This window comes from Elephantulus edwardii, unplaced genomic scaffold (assembly GCF_000299155.1).
Source record: "Elephantulus edwardii isolate Elephantulus edwardi_28Jun2011 unplaced genomic scaffold, EleEdw1.0 scaffold00034, whole genome shotgun sequence".
Lineage (NCBI taxonomy): Eukaryota > Metazoa > Chordata > Mammalia > Macroscelidea > Macroscelididae > Elephantulus > Elephantulus edwardii.
In genome coordinates, this window is record NW_006399784.1 from 18480191 (window position 1) to 18502732 (window position 22542).

The 22542-nt window shown below is 45.5% G+C and overlaps 1 pseudogene; it reads right to left on the reverse strand.

Moving 5' to 3' along the window:
* Nucleotides 1–666: 666 nt before the first annotated feature.
* LOC102866429 lies at nucleotides 667–1675 on the reverse strand (annotated as a pseudogene).
* Nucleotides 1676–22542: the final 20867 nt, after the last annotated feature.

Here is a 22542-nt window from a genome sequence, read left to right on the forward strand (position 1 = left end):
GTACATTCCTGGCTGTATTTGGCAGTCTCTTTATACTATAGCCTAGAACTTCTAAGCTTGATTCCAGTTTGTCTTTTATGAACTTTATGGTTTGGGGCTTTAATGCCAGGTCTCTAATACACCTTGAGATGATTTTTGCATATGGTGTGAGATATGAATCCTGTCTCAGCTTTCTGCAGGTAGCAGTCCAGTTTTGCCAGCACCATTTGTTGAAGAGGTTGTCATTTCCCTATTTGATAGGTTTTATTTCCTTGTTGAATATCAGTTGACCATAGATAGCTGGGTCTAGTTCTGGGTTCTCAATTCTCTTTCATTGGTCTATGTGCCTGTCATTGCACCAATACCATGCTGTTTTGATTACTACTGCTGTGTGGTAGGTTTTGAGGTCAGAAAGTGCTATGCCTCCCACTTTATTTTTGCTTCTCATAAGTGTTTTGCTTATTTGGGGCCTCTTCCCTTCTCCCGGAGGATTTATTGGCATAAATGCAATCATATAAAAACATAAGTTATGAAAAACATAGTCACGATGTGGCCTCCCACCCTGGCCCTGGCCCGTAAAACCCGCTTTGGTGGGAAGGAGAGAGAGGAAAGGGGATGCCCCAAAACCGCCTAAGAACACTGCAGCCCTGGGTCCCTGAGGGTAGCAACCCTCAGCGCATCCGGTAGTCAGTGGAGGAGACAGTTCACACAGTTGAAGTCCAGGTCGTTGGGGAAGTCCAGGTTGCAGTTGTTCTTGGCGTTGGGGCACATACCGATGGTGCCGAAGAAACTCCTCCCGCATCTTGATGGTCAGGTAGTCCTCCGTGTAGAACACGGTCTGCTTCCAATGTGTGGACAGGAACTCATGGCTGGTGGAGAATCTGGGCCTCTTGTGGCATGCTGGAGTAGGCCAACCAGGGCGTGCACACAGTCGTTCCGGTTCACTTGCAGGCAGAAGGGCGAGGTGAAGGCCAGGTCCTCCACCTTGACGGTGCAGACATCCACCTACCTCCTTTATGAGGCTGGCACTGGTGATCAGCTGCTTGGGGCCCACCACGTCCACCAGGGGCTCCTTGGTGGCCACGTCCTTGATACAAGACATGTCGAAGCCGTACATGTTCTCCCACCAGTGGAACTTGTAGTCCTTGTCCTGCCAGTCTTCGATGGCTTTCCCGGACAGCGTGGCTCGGTCAGGGAAGATGAGGCAGTAGGGCATACAGCGCAGTGTTGAGCAGGGACTCGTAAAAGAGGCAGTAGCCTCTCCACTCACCGATGTCGATGTCCACCATGTCCACCGGCATCTCCACCTCGTCCACCTTCCCTTTCATGATGGTCTCCACATGGTCTGGTTGGTTGGCTCGGACGATCTTCACGGCGTAACCAGAGATCATGAAGCGCTTGATCCCGAGATTTTGCAGGCCCAGCCCTGGCGGCGAACCTGCAGAGGATGCTGGTGCCTGAGCCCACGGCCAGCACCATCTTGTCCTTGAAGAGGTGCTGACTGTGGAACGTGGAGTTGGGGTACATGAGGGTGCACACCCCACCCTTCAGCATTTCCTCATGGTTGCAGAAGTGGGTGTAGGAGTGGAAGTAGAAAACCTTGGATGGTCATGTCCTTAGCCTTGGGCTTCTCACTGCTCTTAGCCTGACCACAGGAGAACAAAACGATGCATCTTGCGGCCTCTGCTGCAGCCATCTCCACCCGCGGCTCCTCCTCCTTCAGCCGCTGAGACACCCCCACCAGACTTTCTCCTATTCGGGGTCTCTTTCCTCTCCAAATAAACTTGACAATTTCCCTTTCAATCTCCTTGAAAAATGAATTTCGTATCTGGATTGGAATTGCATTGAACATGTAGATGGCTTTTGATAGGATTGTCATTTTCACAATATTGAGTCTTCCTATACATAAACAGGGCACGTTTCCCCATTTCTTTAGGTCTTTCACTGTTTCTCGCAGAAAAGCTCTGTAGTTTTCTTAGTATAGGTCTTTTGTATCTTTAGTTAGGTTTACTCCCAAGTATCTCAATTTGTGGTTGGCTATTGTAAATAGTATTGCTTTCTTGGTCTCCTTCTCTGAGTTCTCATTGTAACTGTAGAGGAATCCCTCTGATATATATATCTTATATCCTGCCACTCTACTAAATTGGCCTACTGGCTCTCACAGTTTTTTTGGTTGAATCTTTGGGGTTTTCTATATATTCTATCATATCATCTGCGTATGGCGATATTTTGCCATCACTTTGCCAATCTGGATGCCTTTTATTTTCTTCTCTTGTCGTATTGACCTAGCAAGCACTTCCGGTAAAATATTGAATAGAAGTGGTGACAGTGGACATCCTTGTCTGGTTTCTATTCGCAAGGAAAATGCTTTTAGTCTTTCTCCATTGAGAATTATATTGGCTGTTGGGTTTGTGTATATACTTTTCACTATGTTGAGGAAATTCCCTTCTACTCCAATTTTGCTGAGTGTCTTAATCAGGAAGAGGTGTTGGATTTTGTCAAATGCTAAGGAGGCTGTGAATTCTTATGGGAGGAGCCTGTCTGGCTTTCTCCCATGGAGACCCTGTTGGATTCATATCACTGACCTTACATTGGGTAGCCTGATACACACAGTACGTCACCCTCTGGTTTCAGTTTGTAATAAATATAAGCAAAACTTAAACCCACTGCTGTTGGACTGGCTCCAACTCAGAGATTACTCCTTCCTGGATTTCCAAGGCTTTGTTTGGGTAGCAATGAGAGGAGACTTCTTTCTTTGGAAAAGCCACTGGTGGATTTGAGCTGACAGAAGTACACAGCCTTTTGGTTATTAGCACAACTTGCTGCAGATTATACCACCATAGCTGCACTGCAAACCCAAAGACTGTGTGTCTCCCAAGGTTCTAATCTACCAGCAACTCCAAGGGAGAAAGATGGGTGTCTCTCTGCTCATCCTGTAAAGATATACAACCTCAGAAACCTGATAGAGGACTGCTGTCAGTAAGAGCCAGCTTGTTGGCAGTGAGTAGCGCACAACAGGACCAATGTTTGCTGATAAACCAGCAGGCCCTGAGCCCCATCCACTTTCCATGGCTCTGATCTGCGTTGAGCTGCTCTCTGAGCTCAGGGTTAAGAATACATTCCAAATTTAAGACTCAGTTAGGTAAAGAAAACAGTTTGTTCTTACTACTCTCTTTTTCTTAAATGGACTCGACTCATCACGAATTGAACAAATAAGGAGAACAGTGTTATGAATCACTCTTCACTCCTGCCTTTGGCACCCAATGAGGTGACCTCATCCCACCTCAAGGCATGAAGAATGGCAGGATAGCTCACCTGCCTGCTCCAAGTTCTCTACAGTGTCCATGAGGCTGTGTTGAGAAACCAAAGCAAGTGGCAGAACAATATGTGTTGTATTGTCTTGATAGAATGTAAAAAGGTGCATAAGCATAGTCTGCATATGCATGAAAGGAAGAGTCTTAAGTACAGATATTCCAATGGATATCATTAACAGTGGGCACACCATAGGATAGAATTGGCTTTGGGGTGTGGGTGTTTTGGGAGAGTGACTCTTATTATTAACAGAATAAATGTGTATAGTATTAAGTATTTGATATGTGGGAGGGGGGAGAACCATATGGTGAATATATTTTAAAAACATTTCACTCATTAACATTGAGTTGAAATCCATATATATCTGACTCTCCGTGGGTTTCCAAGGCTGTGAATAGCATGGGAGGAGACTTCTCACCTTTCTCTCAAGTTAAAATAATTACTCCCTCAAAAATCCAAAAATGGTAGGCATAATTTAATGGACATTAGGTTTATAAGACAATGCATGGGAATGATTGTATGAAATACAATGTGAATGAAGGAGAGTGTGAAACATAATATATACAAATATTTTATACGAACAAAAAAACAAATATTTTATACAAACAATATAAAATAAAATGTTTCAAAAATCTGTTGTGCTCGCATCTCCTTTTTTTCACTTCTTCTCCCTCTTTTTGTCTTTCCCCTAGTCTATCTGTACTTAGATAGACTCTGGGATTCAGAAACTTGGATTTGCCTCAGCAAAATTACTAAATTCAGAGATACAGAGGAAGGTCTAGACCTCAAATGTTTAGATCACTGAACAACGAAGTCGAAGGTTTCAGTGACAATGAGTCAAACAGCTTGCTGGGTTCCATGGACACAAATTGCCCCTTTAGCATCAACAAACAAGGGGAGGGTTTGTTGGTTTTGTTGTTGGTTTTTGTTTTGCTAACATTGAGAAGAATGGAAATCCTTATTTATGCTTATAAATACTTATGCTCATGTGAAACCTAGACCTAGACCTAGACCAAAAGGCTAGGGTCCAAACAGTGCAATGAAACAGTGCATGGCTTAAAATTAAGAAAATGTGGGTAAGGGCTGTATCCTTTCTCCATACCCATTCAATTTGTTTGCAGAGGAAACTGAAATTTTTGTGGCATCAGGATGGGAGGAAGGATCATCAACACACTATGTTATGCGGATGACTTAACCTTGTTGAAAATGAGGAGGAGTTGATACAATTGCTGGAGAAGATCAAACTCTATAGCCTTCATATGGATTACATCTCAATATTAAGAAAACAAAAGTTCTCACCGCTGGACCAGTAGGCAACATTTTGAGAGAACAGATCAAAATTGTCAATTGTTTCATCTTACTTGGATTCAAAATCAACACCCTTAGTTGTGTTGCCCAGCAGTCAAGAAATTAAAAGACGTATCATATTGGGAAAATCTGCTGCCAAGACCTCTCCAAAGTGTTAAAGAGAAAGAATATCAGCTTAGGGACTGAGCTACCCCTGAATCAAGCCATTGTCTTTTCAATCACTTGCTATGATCTGAAAGTGAAACTCGATGTCTTTGGGGTATGTTATTAGAGAAGAGTACTGAATATCCCATATACTTGGCACAAGAACAAAGAAATATGCCTTGGAGAAATTGTAACCAGAGTGCTCCTTGGAGGCAAGGATGCTTCATTTCACATGCTTAAGGTATGTTGTTAGGAGGGGCAAGTCTTTGGAAAGGGACATCATGTGTGGACAGATGGAGGGTCGTCATAAGAGAGAAAAGTGTCCAACAAGGATTGACACAGTGACTATAACAGTGGGTTCAAGTATAACAGAGATTATAAGGATGGCACAGCATAGGGCAGAATTCAGATCCACTGTTCAAGGGCCAATATAAGTTGTAGTTGATTCAGTGGCACCTAACAACAGCTCCTTTCTCGGGCCGGCACCCCCTGGAGATACATACTTGAATTTAGGGTCTAAAAAGACACAACTCTCTTGTACACACAGTGGGGGTGGTAGCACCTCCAGCACTCTAGTTTGCATCCGCACCACCCTTCCCCACACCCCCTCAGAACATTCCCTAAGATCTGTACCTCAGGGCTCACCTACACACACAGCACAGGTAGAACAGGAAGTGAGGGCAGGGGAGATCCAGGCAAGGAAGGAAGTTCCAAGGGTAAACCTCTATTTAAAAAAAGACAAAAAATCTGCTGAATTTCTTGTTTTTACTTTAAAAATAAGCCCCTACCCTGTGACTTTTATGCCTTCTGTAGCAGAGATCCACTGCCATGTGTCAGTCTCACCAAGCTGACCTGGAGAGTTCCTCTATTCTTTTTTCCATGATCCAGAGGGAAAACTTGGACCTCCTTCAGGAAGGCCACAAAAGTGCTGCAGGGCAACAAGAGAGAAGAAAAGTCTCTCCTGCTTTGAAAGGCCTTGAGAGGCCGATTTTTGGCATCATTTGTAAAGCGTAGGGAGCTCTTTTCTGCCAGGAAGCTGGTTGTAGCCCGGGGTTTTCCTGGTCTGTCAGGGCTCTGCTGACAGCAGACCTCAAGGCCCCAGCAGAGACCTGGTCGGGCCTTGTCTGCACACTGGGCTGTTTGGGCCAAGGGGAAGGAGAACAGGAGAGCCGCACTGGTTTCAGCTTGGCCACCTGGCAATAGATCTGAGGTCAGAGGACAAAGGAGAGATTCAAAGGAAACAAACTGAGCTGAGCTGTTGGGGTGGGGGTGGGAGGGCAGCAGGAGGAGCTAGGGTAAAGACCTAAAGGGCTGGTAACCCCCAAACATTTTTCCCAGGGAGCAGCAGAGCCTGAAAGTCCAGTTTGGTGAATGGGTGGAGAGGAAGAGATTTCTCTTCAGCGAAGTGAACATTGAAGTAAGCAGAAAAATAATTGTTTCCCTCTCAGGTCATGAGTCTTCTTTGTTATAACATAGTCAAGGTGGACCAGATTTAAAAGGCTATTTTTAGGTTTTCATTTCAGCAAAGAGAGCATAGTTGGCCGGTGAACCCAAGACAAAGCAAATGTGTCCCTCGTCTGTGAAGGCCAGTGCTAGGAGCTGCCCTGCCACTGGTTGTGCTGGTGACCAGAGGTGTCAACGATGTCCCTCCTTCCTAACCACAAGGATTGTCATGAGCTTGGATAACCTTGCTGAGAGCATAGGTGGCACTTAGACATGCTCTCCCCTTCTTGTTTGTGAAGAACAACATTGCCAATAATGTCTGTTTGCTTTCTTTGGCTAAAAGCATTGAGCTGTGCTTGGTGGAGTTGTCAGTGGCTCTGTTTTTGGAAGTCAGTCACCAAGTGTTTCTCCTGAGATGGACTCAAATCTTTCACTTTCCAGTTAGCAGCTGAACATATTAACCATTTGTATGTACACTTTGAGGGGCCCTGTCATAAGGCATGCATCATTCTGGTCAGCATAACCCTTTGTCTATTTTCCTCAACAAGACAAGACTCAGTCGCAGATGCCTCTGCTCTTTTCAGGGCGTCACATTCACTCAGCAAATGTGGTGAGGTGCTAACGTGGGCAAATCCAACTAGTCTAGAAGAACCAATGCTCACTGGACTCAGATGACCACGGAAGCAGAGTGTCATTCCAATCACTTCACCACTATCGCTGTGGGTCAAGATCCTTCCCTCCTTTTACCTCGACCAGTCTCACCGCTTCCTCACCTGCCTTCAATCTCCTTCCTCATGATATGATGTTGATGTTAGTTGCCATCGAATTGATTCTAATTCATGACAACAGACATGTGCAGGGTACAGTTGTTCCACAGGGTTTCCAGAGCTGTGACCTTTCTTTCAGATGCAGAACGCCAGGCCTTTCCTCTCGTGGTTGAATGTTTAACCACTCAGGGACCCAACGTTCAAGAAATATCTCCTACAAACTTGGATGGGTCATTGGCTACTGGCCAATGTGTCTGGGTCCCTCATCTTGGATGTTTTGCCTCCATGTTCCGGACCAGCAGCTGGCTTCCAGACTGCAATCTGAAGATTCCAAAACCCAGGGCCTTCCAAGTACTAAACTGTCCCGACTCAGGCCTTTGCATAGGTGTCCCTGCTTAGAATGCCCTTCACCCTCTGCGTTCGTGACATAATTCAACCCCAATTACCACTCTCTCTACCACCATCATCTTCCACTTTGACTTGTAAAAATCCTTATAACAGGAGGCTTGGGGGTATAAAGGTTACATACTTGGCAGCTAATTGATAGTTTAGCTGTTAGAATCCATCGACAGTTCCATGGGAGAAAAGATCTGCTTCCATAAAGATTAATTCAAATCAAATCTACTGCTGTTGGGTTAATTCTGACCCATGGATACTCTTAAGGACAGAACAGAACTACTGCCCATAAGGTTTCTAAGACTGTAAATCTTTAAGGAAGCTACCCACCCATCTTTGTTCTGTGGAGCATCTAGTGGGTTTGAACCATCAGTTTTTTAGTTAACAACCTAATACTTAAACAACCATGATACCAGAGTACCTTCTGTAAAGATTGTTGTTGTTTGGTGCCATCGAGTTGAGTACAAATCACAACGACCCTGTGAACAAAAGTTCTGAACCCTTCTCTATCCTGCACCATCCTCACACTTCCTGACACACAAAGGCCCACCGCGGCAGTCACAGTGTAAATCCACCTGGTTGAGGGTCTCCCTCTCCTTCACTGACCCTGAACCCTTCCCAGCATCATGTCCTTCTCCAGGAAATGGCCGAAACCTGAAATGGTCAGTTCTACTCTATGTCATGGGGTCACCATCAGTCACAATCAACTCATTGGCACCCGACAGCAATCATATGACTTGTTTTGACAGCCACCTCCCCCACTGGACAGTAAAAGTCCTCAAGAGCTTCTCTATCCCTTGTCCCAACACAGCATTAAGCCCATAACTAAAGCTCAATAAATGAGAAATGACGGGAGGAAAGACGAGACAGGGAAAGAGCAAGGTACTATGTTATATGCTATTGTGGATTGATCTCTGTCCCCCAGTAGACATGTATTCAGTGATAAACTGTGCAAGCAGTGTAATGATCCTCCCATTACCTGATAAGTCAAATTATTGTAAAGGGATCGAGGGTGGAATACAGCACTCCCTAATCCATCACTGTGTGGGAAGTTTCCCTAGCTTGTGACCTGTAAGATAAGAGGTAGGAAAGCAAACTGAGGAGGGGGAGGACCTCAGCAACCCCAAGAAATCATCACTGAGTGGAGTGTGTCCTTTTGGACTTGAGCCTCTGTTCTAAGAAGCTCCTCGATACCAGACACGGCCAGGACACCTGGAGAGCTCCCAGGAACATCTCACTACAGAGACCAAAGGAAACAAGACCTTCCCTCCATTGCCGACAGAGGGAGAGAGGGCAGATCTTCCTCTATACTTGGCATGCTGAATTTGGACATCTAATCTTCTAACCTGTTGTTGTTTTGTATACCGTCAAGTCAAAATGGACTTGTGGCTGACCCTTCAGTGGAGAAACCACATGGGAAGAGATTGCTCATCTTTCTCCCTCAAGGCAGTGGGTGGATTTGAACTTCATACCTTTGGATTACCGGCAGCAATTCCTTACCACTAGGCCATCATAACTCCCTCCTAAACTATAAGAGAATAAACTTCTGTTTGTTAAAGCCATCCAGCTGTGATATCTCTGTCATAGCAACACTAGATGAGCGAAACAGATGCTAAACTTGAGGTAAAAAAATTTTTGAAGGGGAGAGTTTGCAGTGCAGAGTTTGGGCAGCGAGGGCCAGGGTGAAGCAATGACTCACCCTTGGGTGAGCACGTGCAGGGATGGAACTCGAGAATGAGTAGCCAAAAATTCTCTAGGTGCAGCTTACAGCTCACCCCTCCCACCCACGAGCCTCTCTGCCTTCACCCCCACTCTGCTGAAGCTTTGTCCATTCTCCTCACAAAAGCTTCATAGAGAAGCTTTTACATATTTTGATGGACTATCTTTCATCAAAGGAACTCTGGTGACATAGTCCCATATGGTGCTGTCCCTCTAACCCAAGGCAGAGCCTCTCAGGCTCTGGTTCAAATCCACCAGCAACTCCATGGGAGAAAGAGAAACAATCTCCTCCCAGGCCATTTACAACCTCTAAAAACCCACTGGGTTCTGACAATGAGTTGAGTTTGAGTTCATCTTTCACTGATTTCAAGTTCAATAATTGGTTTCTAGGCAGCTATTTATTTGCTCTGCCTTAAACATTGGGATATAAGACTGGAGATGTCTATTCTCAGAGAATTTATAATCTAGAAAGAGAGAGAGCAATCAGATAATAAACTCCCATTAAATCACAAATCATGTGTGAGCTATAAAACAATCAATGGACCATCAAGCAACTTAGTCAAACATTGGTTCTTTCCCTGCAAGCCCTTCCTCATCCATTCAGGTTTTTACTTCCTATATCCCAGAGCAACCTAGCAGCCCCTCATTGCTATTTGCCATCAAGTCAGAACCAACCTATAGCTGACCTTCCAGAGGATTTTTCAGAGGAAGTCAATTGCATGAAAGGAGAAGGCCCATTCATCTCCTGAAGTGCAGGAGGGGAAGACCCCCACTGAGATGGATTGAAAGAGCAACTGGGGCAATGGATGTGAATGGTTCAGAGTCAGTAAGACTGACTCAGGACAGGGCAAACTTCAGAGCTGCTGTACGTGTGTATATATACGTGTGTGTGTGTGTGTGTGTGTGTGTGTGTGTGTGTGTGTGTATTATTATTGGTTACCAATCTCAGTGCATTGATTCCAACTCATAGTGGCTCTATAGGACAGAGTAGAAGTTATTTCCAAGTTAGTAAATCATTATAGAACCAGATTGCATCAACTTTCTCCTATGGAGCAGCTAGCGAGTTTCGATCTCCAAAGCTTTAGTTGGCTAATTCGTTAACCACTATGTCACTAGGACTCTGTGTGTGTGTGTGTGTGTGTGTGTGTGTGTGTGTGTGTATTTTCATACACACACACACAGATGCTGTTGTCGTCATTGTTGTTAGGTGCCATTGAGTCAACAATGACTCATGACAACCTTATGACTAATGTATCGGAACCCTGTCCCATCCTGTGCAGTCCTGACTGTCTCTGATATACTTGGGCCCATTGTTACAGTTCTATGACAGTCCATCTTGCTGAAGGTGTTCCTTCCTGTTGCTGATCCAGAACCTTTTCAAGGTTCTTTTCCATGATGTCTTTTCCCAAGGACTGGCCCCTCCTTGGTATATAGACATATACAACTCTAAGAATACATTTCAAAAGTGTCTACTGGGGAGAAGAGAATGGGAGTAGGGATTGGAGATGAAGTCAGGGGGTAAAAAATAATACCCAGCACGAAAGTGTTTTTTGCATAGGTTGATGATAATTATCTTTTCATTTGCTGTGCATCTGAGAGCTGGACAATGAGTAAGGCTGAAAGAAGAATTGATACTTTGAGTTGTGGTGTTGGAGAAGAGTACTGAATATCCCATAGACTGTCAAAAGAACAAACAGAGATGTTTGGGGGAAAGTGAAACCAGAGTGCTCCTTGGAGGGAGAGATAACAAAGCCTCATCTCACATATTTTGGGCATGTTGTTATGGAAGTCTATCCTTTGCCCAGGGACATCATGCTTGGAAAAGTGGAGGGTCAGTGAAAGAGAGGGAAATCCTCAACCATATGGACTGACACAGCAACTGTAGCAATAGGTTCAAGTATGTCAGAAATGATGAGGATGGCCCAGGATGAGACTGGGTTCAGGTCTGTCGTTTATAGAGTCACTATGAGTTGTACTTGACTCTGTGGCACCTAATAACATGTGCCAAGAACTGAGGATGGCGGTCAACATTATTCCTTGCACTTGCATTCCAACACAATACAGGACAAAACAATACAAAACACACACACAACCAATAGAAACTCTGACCGTAGATACCTCTACACAAACACGATGATTTCATTCCTCTTTTCCCCAGAATGTTATGAATTATCCCAAGCCAATTTCCCTGTTTGGGGTTGAAGGGTCTAAGGTCCAGAAAGTACATGTGAATTCCCACGTCACACAGCTTGATGAAGGTCTGACTCAGGTTCTAAACCCAGCTGGTGCCCATGTGGCCCTCTCTGCCTGGTAGCTCAGCCCAACTTTCTCACTGTGTTTGTTTAAAGGGTTTGACTGTGTTTATCTTAGCTCTGGCCTTGACTGGCCCTTCATTTGTGGAGTTCAAGGTGAAGACTTTAGAGGGAGAGGAGAGGCTACCTTATCTTTGTTGATTTGTGTTTTTTTTCTCTTTCCAGGACAACGGCCTCAAAGCTCAGATGAGCTCATTGACTGACCTGGGCAGGTGAGAACCTGGACAGGTGAGAACCTGGACAGGGCTGGAGTGGGACGGAATCCTGGCTGGAGGAAATGAGGTCATTGGTAGTGCTGAGTCCTGCCTCATCATTCCCACAGCCTGTTCAATTCTCGCTCTGATCCTGGCACGCCCAGAAGTCCATGCAGTGTGGGCACGAGTTGATGTCAAGTTTTGCGGGAACCCACAGGCTCATCAAATTGCTCACAAGACAACCGAGCAGAGTATTAACATGGGTGCTCAGTAAAGACTCATGACAGTAAGTTTACTGAGAGAGCGCTAGGAATAATAAAAGTGTCCAAGAATCTTTTGAAAGAGCATCTCTTATATTGTTGTTGTTGTTATGTGTCATCAAGTCAACTATGATTCATAGCAAACCTATGAACAATTGCTCTGAACTCTGCCCTATCTCGAGCCAATCGTACAGTCTCCAACACGCCTGCACGCATTACTAGAGTCATGATGTCAATCCATCTCATCCAAGGTTTTCCTATCCTGTGCTGCCACTCCATCCTTCCAAGCATGATGTTATTCCCCAAGGACTGGTCCCTTCTGGCCACATCTCTGAAGTGTGTGAGATGAAGTTTCAAAATACCTTCCCTCCAAGGAGCAACCTAGTTTCATCCTTTCCAGGACAGATTTGTTTGTTCTCTTAGCAGTACATACTATGTTCAATACTTTTCTCCTGCTCCACAGCTCAAAGACACTGATCCTATGTTATTCTTAGTCATCATCTAGCTCTCAGATGCACAGGAAGTAATTGAGAAGACCATGGCTTGGATCAGGTGCATCTTAGTCTCTAGACTGACATCACTGCTCTTCAGCATTCTGGAGACTTCCCTAATAGCAGGCTTTCCCAAAGCAGCTTATCCTTTGGTTTCCTAACTGCTGGGACCAAGAGTGTCAATTGTGGATTTAAACAAGCTGAAATTTTTTTACAATCTCAGTCTCTTCTCCATCTAGCACGGTGCTGTCAATTGGCCCAGTGGTGAGAATCTTTGTTTTCCTTGATGTTGAATTGTAATCCATATTAAAGGCTACAGTCTTTGACCTTCTGCACCAAATGCTCAGGTCCTCCTCAGTTTCTGTGAGCAATGTTGTGTCATCTGCATAACGTGGGTGGTTGATGAATCTTCCTCCAATCCTGATGTCATATTCCTCTTCACAAAGTCCAGCCTTCTGGATCATCTGGTCTCCATATAAATTAAAAAGGTACGGAGACAGGCTGACACATTCCTTTCGTGATTTAGAACTATGCAGTGTTTCCTTGCTCTGTTCTTATACTTGCTTTCTGGTCTAAGCACAAATTTTGCATGTGAGCACAATCAGCTCTTCTGGGATTCCCATTCTTCACAAGCTTAGCCACAGTTTGTTGTGATCCACACAGTCAAATGCCTTTGAATAGTCAATGAAACACAGATAGACATTCTTCTGGGAGGAGCTCATATCAGGAGCTTATATTAAATCCTACATGACTCACTTGGCTTTTATTATTAGGTTCTCCCTCTCACTTGCTCTGTGTGTGTGTGTGTGTGTGTGTGTGTGTGTGTGTGTGTGTGTGTGTGTCTGCATGCACATACGTGTATATATGTTGATTTTGTTGCATGCCCCTGAATTGGAACCCATCTGTAACTGCCCTCCAGGAAATAGCATGGGAGGATATTGCTCATCATTCTCCCATGCAGGAGCAGTGGATTGGAACCACATGCCTTTGAAACTGCAGTGCAGCCTCGAAAATATGGACTTGGTGACAGAAATGAAGCTGGAGATAGAATGATAGAATTTTGTGCAGTTAATGATGTATTAATTACAAATACCTTTTCTAAAAAACACAAATGGAGATTATGCACATGGACCTCACCTGGTGGACTACACATTATTCAAATTGATCACATCTGTGGAAAGAATCATTTAGAGAAGCTCAAGATCAAATGGGGAAAGTAGGTCAGATGCTTCCTGTGGAATGGACCAGCAAGTACTCATATGAAATTTTATATATACACATATATATACATATATACACATATATACCTGAATATACATACATATATACACATATACACATACACATACACATACATATACATATACATATACATATACATATACATATACATCACTGCCAACCCAAAAGCACACAGTTTAAATCTACCAGCTGCTCCATGGAAGAAAATGGGCTATCTCTTCCTGTGTAATTTACTGCCCCTGAAAACTCATTAGAGGCTTAGCTATGGGTGGGTTCTGACTCAAAGGTACAAATCAACATATCGATAACAGCATTACTATAAGGATGAGTTTTCTCAAATTACCCCACCCATGTAACCAACATCCTGAACAAGATACAGAACACTTTCAACTGCAGAAATATATTCCAAAGAAGACTCTTTAGGGAGCTCTGGTGCTGCAGTCTGTAAGGAGTTTTGCAGCTAAGGATTAATAATGAACACTGAAATGAAACAGACGAAGGGAAGAACAGTTTCAATATCATTAGGCATTATTTGTATGACAATATTGCAGAATAAGAGATGTATAGCAAAGTGAACTGGGGGGTGAGAGGAGGAAATTACATAACAATGAGTGAATTTTTTTAAGTGAACTGGGGTGGTAGGGAGGAGAATATTCAACAATAAATGAATGAAAATCCAACTTTTCTGTAAACGTTCATTAAAATCACAGTTTAAAAAATTAAAGGGAAAAAACGTTATGCCTCTTCAGCAGTTTGAATTCATCAGCAATTTCATGAGCAAAAGATGTGATTCACAGTCTTGGAAACCCAGCAGAGGGTCAGCTATGAGTTGGTTCTGAGTTGAGAACAATGAATAGGAGACTAGGCGTCCCTCAAAGGCCACACCTGCCATGCACAGGGTGACCACTGTGCTGACTTCTAACAATAGGCAGCTTACCTCCCAGTTTTAATCCTATCAGCATTGAGATCAGCAGGTCTTAGCAGACTGGAAAACCTGTCCTAGCAGATATTCCTCAGATTCTAGGGTGCCTACCTGCTTGGAGGGTGACTCTTCAGCAACTCTCCCTGGGGTGAACAGATCACACCACCAATCCTGCCTGTTACTAGACTGAAGATGCAGCTGAGTGGCCAGAAGCGCTCTCAGGAAGGTCAATTTAATGACCAGAATAAAGAAAGAAACAAGTAGGTGACATTTTTTTCCTGATGGTTGTGCTTATATTTAGGATTAATTGACAACAAAATGTCATTCAGAGTTACCTCTTGAGGAGAGCATTACATAGTTGAGAACATTACTTGACTGTAATATTCCATCTACCACTTATAAGTAAAGCAGTTTTACCATATTATTATCGCATTATGTCCCTTGACCCCACTTTGTTCTAGGAGGCAGAGAGCCAGAAAGTCAAACCTCCAGCTTTATAAGCCTCCTGGGGCTGCCGTGAAATGTTGGGTGGCACAAATGATTATGACCTTGTCCACTCACCAGAAGACTGGTGAGTTAAACCCACTCAGAGGAACATCAGAAGACAGGCCTGCCAATCTCCTTGAAGACTGACGAAGCACAGCTGTAGTGTTTACATTTATAACTTGGCAGGAACAACATCAAGAAGGGCTGCTATAACAAAATGCCTCAAACTGAGTAGCTGATGGGACCAAAAATGTCTTTTAGTTCAGACCTAGGGTGAGTGTCAGCTGGACCAGGTTCTCTCCTGTTCTGGTGACACCCGGTTTTCCTCATCTAGCAGATGGACCTTCACCAGGCCATCTTTTCTCTGCTTCTCTGAGACCCTTCTTTTTTATCAGACTCTGCTCAGGCAGGAAGCTCTGTTGTCTTAATGGGTAAGGAATTGTGCTGCCATTCCAAAGGCAGGTGGTTTGAAAACACCAGCTGGTCTGTGGAAGAAAGATGGCCAATCTCCTTTCATATAATTTATAGCCTCTGAAAACACCCTAGAGGGTCAGCTAGTTCTGACTAGACAACACGTGACCACAACAACAACTGAGATTGGATTCAAAGCCCTAACCCAAGACTAAAGCATGTTAATGATGGTACCTTCATATATCCTATTTCCAAATAAGGTAATGTTCCCAGATACAGGGGTTAGGATTTATATACATTTTGGAGGCCATAATTTCATCCAGTAACACCATCCGAGAGATTGCAGAAGCATGAAGTAAATAAAGTAGTTGCTTAAAGTCCCCTTACTGTCAGCAGAAACATGGAAGGGCAGCCTGGGCGCCCCCTGGCCCTCAGACACGTTAGTGTCTTCCAGAGGGGTGGGGGCTACAGCTCTTTGTTGAGTCACTTGGACCATCCTACACGGGCATGTCTGAGATGTGACGTAGGAGTCTGCGTGAGTTTCTGGTGTTCCCCTCCAAGACCTTCCATCATGGTGAATCTCAGCTTCAAAGCTGTATTGGATTCTCAAGAACAGTCAAGCCGTGTGTCCACATGTGAGGAGCCATGGTCTAGATGCGCAGGTCACTCTCAGAACTCGTCTCTTGGCAATCCCTCTGCAGCCTCGTGGTAAGCGTCCTTTACCTGGTGGCTGACCTGCCTTATGATGAAAGATGAGGATAGGCCTGTTTCACTCTCCAAGGTTTTTCTCACACGTGTTCCCATCAGACAACAGAGTCCCTGAAGGTCATCACCAAGCACACAGGAAATGTTCATGGCCCAGACTTCCTCCACAATCTCAACTACGGTCTGTTGACTGAGCATCTTCAATGCACAGCCTATATTTTTAATTTTAATAATAATCCTGAAAGGTTGACATTACTTTTCTCATTTTTCAGATGAGCATCTGAGACTTGGCTGAGAAATGACTTCCAGAAAGTAATCCAGTTATTCATTAGCAGAGTTGGGATTTGAACCAGGTCTGTGTGACTCCAAAGCCCATGTTGCCATCTCTCTGTTCCTGCGCAGGACCTCAGAGAGGTGGTAACTGTATAGACCAGCCATTAGCACGTTTTACGTGTTTCTTATAAAGAGATAATTGGAGCTCTGGTGTCCTGGTGGGTAAGGAGCTGCGCTGCCAACCTAAAGGCAGGCAATTCAAACGCACCAGTTGCTCAAGAGAAATGGGAAATCTCCTCTGGTCTTAACTTACAGTCACTGCTGGTCAGCTGTGAGCCACTTCCTACTCGACAGCAATAAGATGACTGGGGAAAGGTGTGAGTAAACTCAGCAGAAGGTGGGCTTGGGTGTGGCTTCGGCATCCCCACACTCTCCACAGGAAATGTACTGTTCTGGCAGAGACCTTTGACTCAGGTGCAGGCCATGGAGCCCCACCTCGTTCAGAGAAATAAGGAAACAGACACGAAGAGATGTGTCCCAGGGTGACCCAGGATGGAATGAGAAGACCCAGCTCTCATGAATTCAGGCCTCTCCTCTTTCCCCAACACCCTGTGGCCTCCACTTTACAGGTATTTTTGCACATGTTGGTGTTGTTAGATGCCATCGCATCGAATATGACTCCCAGCAACTCTATGAACAACAGATCTGAACTCTATCCTAGACTGAGCCATTCTTCGAATCCTCAGCACACTTCTTGAGTTCATTGCCGCATACACTGTTCCAACCATATCACTGAGGATCTTCCTCTCCTTTGCTGACCCTCGCTCCACCTTTCCAAGCAGGATGTCCCTTTCCAAGGGGCTGGAATCCTCTTCCTTTCTCTGTTGTGCCTTCCTTGCAGTCAGGATGACAAGTCTGAAGAGGGTGGAGGACTCTCTATATGGTGGCAGGCGATCCCCTGGCAAGAAGGTGTGTACTGGTCTCCAGAGACAGAGCCTCCCAGTTGCCCGTGCTTCTGCTGGGCTTTGTTGACCTTGCGGGAGAGCTGGGGCCCAGTGTGTTCCCACGACCTGTCCCTGGGTGACACAGTGCTTGCTGCTATGGAGAGCATACCTTCCATCCATATACATGTTGGGCAAACATTACCTCAGAGAGAAAGATGCCAGGAGTCCCGGTGGGAGGAGGTAGTCCTCTGGAGACTTTGAGCTCAAAGATGAGATCATACAGCTTAGACACAGATGCACTTTATAGAGTCAATAAATGCGAGCCACCTTGGCTGTTCCTGTACTGTCAGGTGTCCAGGAACCTGCCTGGCCCTTGAAAAAGGAAGCAGAAAGAGAGGCCTGGGTGAATTCATTGACCCACCCAAGGTCAACCAGCCAGATAGGGGCAGTGACAAGGTGAGGCACCACCGTCCTGAGCCATCAGGATTTTGTGGAGCCTCCCAGCAGACATGGGGCTCGAAAGTCCTCTCCTTCCAGAGAGGAGAGCTCAGCAGCCAGCTGCCATCACCCAACCCCCTCGCAGAGGTGCTAAGCCAATCAAGAAGGTACCTTGTCTGGGTCCAACATAAACACAAAACAAAACCAAAACCAAGTGCCATCTGCTTGGCTCTGACTCATAGTGACCCTCCATCAGGTTCTGAGGCTGTAAATCTCTATGACAGGACACTGTCCATCTTTCACTGGGAGAACAGCTGATAGATTTGAACTTCTGACCTTTTGGTTAGCAGTCCAAACTCACTACTTGGGCCCCAACCTACTGTAATACTAATGTAAATATTTATGCTGCTTGACAACTAGTTGTTTAACCTTCTCAATAACCCTGAATTACTTGTGACTATTCATTCCCCGGAAAAGGAGCCTTTGTGGCACAGTCCTTTAAGCATTTGGCTGCTAACTGAAAGGTCAGCAATTCCAACCCACCAGTGTCTCTGGGGTAGAAAGGTGAGGCCATCTGCTTCCCTAAAGATTTAATTTTTATTTATTTATTCTTTTTATGTGTGTACCGTCAAATTGGATCTGACTGGTACAGGAGGCGATTGTTCCTCCTTCTTCAGCAGAGCATCTGGTGGATTTGAACCGCATACCTCTGGGATTGCAGTGCAGTTTCCTGCCACTAGGCCACCAGAGCTCGCCGTGCTTCCCTAAAGATTTACAACCTCAGAGGACCTGTGGGGAAGTCCTGTTCTGTCCTGCGAAGTCACTATGAGTTGGGATTGATCCAGTGGTGAAGGGCCTGGTTTCGTTTATTATTTGCAAGCAGAGATGTTAAGCAATTTGCCCGGGGTCACACAGCTAATACATGCAGAGCTGGAACAGTGTAGTCAGTGGAGGGCATGCCCGTCTGTCTTCCCACCAGCTCCTGAGAGGTGAAAGTCATGCTTAAAATGCCAGTGACTGCACATCCCTCTCTCAGCACTGTAGCATCGGGGTGCCCAGGACAGTGAAGGCATCTAGGACAGCATTAATCATCTCATCCTGGAAGCTGCCCCAGTGGACCTGTGCATCTGCAGGCTCTCTTAAGTTCCACATCTTTTAATAGAAAGCTGAGATCCAGTGTTTAAGGCATCATTTCTGCCTTTATTGTTGTTCTCCATCCTTGGTCTAGATTCTAAAGGTCCCTCCTCCCAAACCAGACGCTCTTTGCCCCTTCCACAGAACCTTCAGCTGTAACCCCCCTCAGGGCTTCCACCTTCACCCACTCACAAGGCCAAGTAGAGGCAGAGGCAGTGCAGGGAAGGAGGGACCCTCGGCTTGTGCATCATACTAATGTGGTCTCACGGGATTCAGAAGATCCCCAGTCCTTTTTCCCTCAGCCAACCCTTGCTGAGAACCTCCTTGGTGCCTCAATGCTGGATCATAGAGGTGCCACAGATGAAAAGGCAAAAATCCTTCTTCCCAGAATCACACATACATTCTGAAAAGATCACAGGTCAGGGCAAGAGTCAAACAGACGGCAACAAGTGTTCAATTAGGCAGGGGGGTGGGGGTGGGGGGTGGAACCAATGGTATAAGCTGAAGTGTCATGAGAGTTCAGGGGAGGGAAAGGCCAGTTCCAAAGGAAAGGGTCAGAGACTAGTTCATGAGGAAAAGAAGGATTAGCTGGACTTTGTGGATGGTGGAGATTTAAGGATTGCAGGAGACCTTTGAACTAAGAGGGGTCCATAGCACCTCATTTTAGAATCCCTGCAGGACTCAGGGCTCCCAGAATTATAGTCAACTCAATGATCCCTTACTTTCCACTGAGAGTCTGCTATTCTGTGACTGTCCTAGGGCTCTCGGGCCCTAAAACATGAGCAAATAAAAACAATCAAATAGATGGTGCTCGTGACAACAGTGGGCCCTTTACCCTGAAAACACTACCAAGTATCCTTTGGTGTGATGGTGATGGTGCCTGTCATGAAGCTTCTTCTCACATTAAAGTTTATCTACTCGAGGGAGAAGAGATCGAGGCTGTTAACAATTTCAGCTTGTTCAGTTTCACAATCAACACTTTTGGCACCAGCAGTCAAGAAATAATCAAAAGACAAGTTGTATTGGGGGAGTCTGCTCTCAAGGACCTCTCCAAAGTACTAAAGAGAAATGATGTTTAGTCTAGGGACTAAGGTGCACCTGATCCAAGTCATGGTCTTCATCATTACTCGCTATGCATCAATGATTAAGGATGCCAGAAGAAGAATTGATGCCTTTGAGTTGTGGTGCTGGAGAAGAGTATTGAACATACCATGGACCGCCAAGAGAACAAAAAGTCTGTATTAGAGTGAAACTAATTTTCTCCTTGGAGACAAGGATGTTTAAGTTCCACTTCACACACTTTGGGCTCATGGCCAAGAGGAACCAGTCCCTGGAGAAGGACATCATGTTTGGAAGGGTGGAGAGACAGCACAGGAGAAGAGGACCCTGGATGAGATGGATTGGCAATGGTAACTGGGGTAATAGGGCTGGTGTGTCTAAGACAGTGAGACTGGCTCAAGCTAAGGCAGGATTCAGAGCTATTGTACATAGGCTCACTATGAGTTGCAGGCAACTTGAAGGCACAAAACAACAACTCTCCTAGGAAGTGGACCCTAAAGAACACATTGCTTTCAGGACCAACTGAGTGTGGGGTAGTGAGTGATTTTACAGGTGCAGAAATGGGCACGACCCTTTGTCATGAACACATCCTGCAACTGAGGACTTAGTTCCATTTTGTTTCAGAATGAACAAGCAAAATTGATTCTTCTTTCACCTGAAAGCCTCCTAGCTAAAAACTGTGATCATGTCTATCCCTGGGTTCTTATTAGCCTTTTTTTTAACTTCTGCTGTAGTGGAAACACCACAAGCACATGGCTTCAAAGAACAAAAATGTATTTTCTGACAACTCCAGTAGCAGTAAGTCCAGGGCAGGGTCTCGGCCTTGTTGAGTCCTTCCTTGGCAGTGGCCCCTGCATTCCTTGGTCCCTCAGCTTGCAGAAGATCTTCACATGACATCTGACATCACCATCCCCGCATGTGTGCCACTCTTTGTCTAACTTGGTTTCATGTAACTCAGAAGTGATCAAGTTAAGAACCTACTCTCCTCAGGCATGGTCTAATTTTCATAACATTAAAAAAACAAACAACCTATTTTTAAAAAGAATTACACCCACAGGTGCCAGGGCCAAGAAGTCCAACAAGTAAGATTGGGAGACATAATTCAGTCCTTAACAGCTTTGTTTAGTTGAAGCAGTCTTGGTTGCTTTAGCTGCCCATCTTCAAGTATGGTGTCAGACCCTTGGCCTCCCGGGTCTCTGGCACAGCCGCTCGCCATGTTCTTCCTGAAGGCAGTTCCCAGGGCTGAAGACAGAACCAGGTGCAGAGGTCCCACTGTAGGCACTTTCACCCCAAGAATATGGCCAAGGCTTTGGATAGTGACACATGACCTGGGTTCACAGGTTACCTTTTCACCTCTCCTGGCAGGAGCTCTTCCACAGAGGAGAAGTGGTCATGACAAACTCACTTCCCACCCTGCTCCCAGGGCTGTGGGAGTGTGGTGAGTAACTGTCTAGACCGTGCGCTTCTTGGGAGAAAAGCAACAACTGGAATTCAACCCCTTATTAGCTGCTTGAGAAAGGCAGGGGCTTGGGAAAGGGCTGAGAGCAATTAGGCACCTTATCCAGCTGCTTATCTAATGACTCTTGCTTCTATTGTATTGGAGTTGAACTTGAAGATGGGAGTAGGAGGTCCTGTGGGGGCGAGGAAGCTGTTCTGCTGTCTCTCATCAGTCGCCCAGAAGCCAGGGCAGCAAGCAGCCCATCTCTGCCCTCTGCTCATGGCGATGAATCAGCAGTGTCTTAGGAAGAAAGAAAGAAAGCTGACCAGCACAGCTGACGTCTCCACTCACTCATGGCTGAATGGAGGCACTGGTTTCTGTGCAGGGGCACCTTCCAAAGCTGAGCCATCATTTAATCCTAATACAGCTCAAACCTCTCTGCTGTATTTGCCCATATGAGCAAAACGTTTGTTCTTCGAAGTAGCAAGACTATCAAGATTCTATGAACAATTTGCTCAGCCTAATGGAAACTCATTTTCCACCCAGGAGGAGTGAAGGGGAGTGAAGGGTAAATTATCCTCTACTGATGGTTTTGGAAAGAACCAGGACGTAGTTCTTGTATGACAGAAGGGCTGCCACACTCTGCCCTGGGTGGGGGCTGTCTTCGAGGTTTCCTTCTTAGCTCAGGCACATGCAGGAGCACTCACGTGATTCCCTTTTCTGCACTGAGTCAGCACCCTGGAGAGCTGCTCCCACCCCCTTCCTGCCTGGTGAAGTCAGCGTGGTGCTGGCCCCAACACCCATCCTCAGTGAAGGAAGTCCAGCTGTTAGGCAAAACTCCCTAGAACCAAGAGTATAGAGCTCCAGGACTCCAAAAGCTCAGGGAATCAGGCCCCACGGAAGCTCACTGTGGAGGCTCAAGTGGTTGTATGGCATTGCTTGGCTCCTGGGCTATTAGCAGATAGCTTTGCAGACACACAGTTATGGGACAGCCATTGCAAGAAAACTCAAGGAAGTACCATCCAAAGTTCCCTGGGGCTGTTGCTATGGTAGTCTTGATGTTCCATTGCTGAGAAGTCCTGATTCTGAGCAGCCCAGGGTTTGCCTGGAGCTGCCCCTGCTGTGAGATGTAAAGTAGGCCAACTCTCAGGCTGGGTGAGGCAGC